We start from the raw sequence: 357 nt of genomic DNA, 5'->3' as shown, positions 1-357 counted from the left end.
CGGCCAAGGCGAGCAGCGCCATGGCAAAAGTGCTGCCGTCGCGTGGGGGGGGGAGGGGGATCTCCTGTTAAAATCGCATTTCCGAGTGCAATTACGTTTGGCAGAAGGACCAAGGCTTTTCAGCAAGACTCGTGTGCTGTGACGACCCATAAGAATCAGGATCAAACATCTGATCAAGTGGGTCTGTTCTTTCCAAATTCTGTAGTTACTTATGAACAAAAAAAACAGATGGTGTAGAAGTAAAAGTAATGATACAATTAAGTAAGGGAGATAATAAAACCACGACAAAGAACATCGCCTACATATTGTTGGTTGTATATTTCTGTAGAATTTATTGCACAGGGAACAATGGGGTTT

The sequence above is a fragment of the Penaeus monodon genome, chromosome 34, assembly GCF_015228065.2.
Source record: "Penaeus monodon isolate SGIC_2016 chromosome 34, NSTDA_Pmon_1, whole genome shotgun sequence".
NCBI lineage: Eukaryota > Metazoa > Arthropoda > Malacostraca > Decapoda > Penaeidae > Penaeus > Penaeus monodon.
This window is presented reverse-complemented; position numbering follows the sequence as displayed.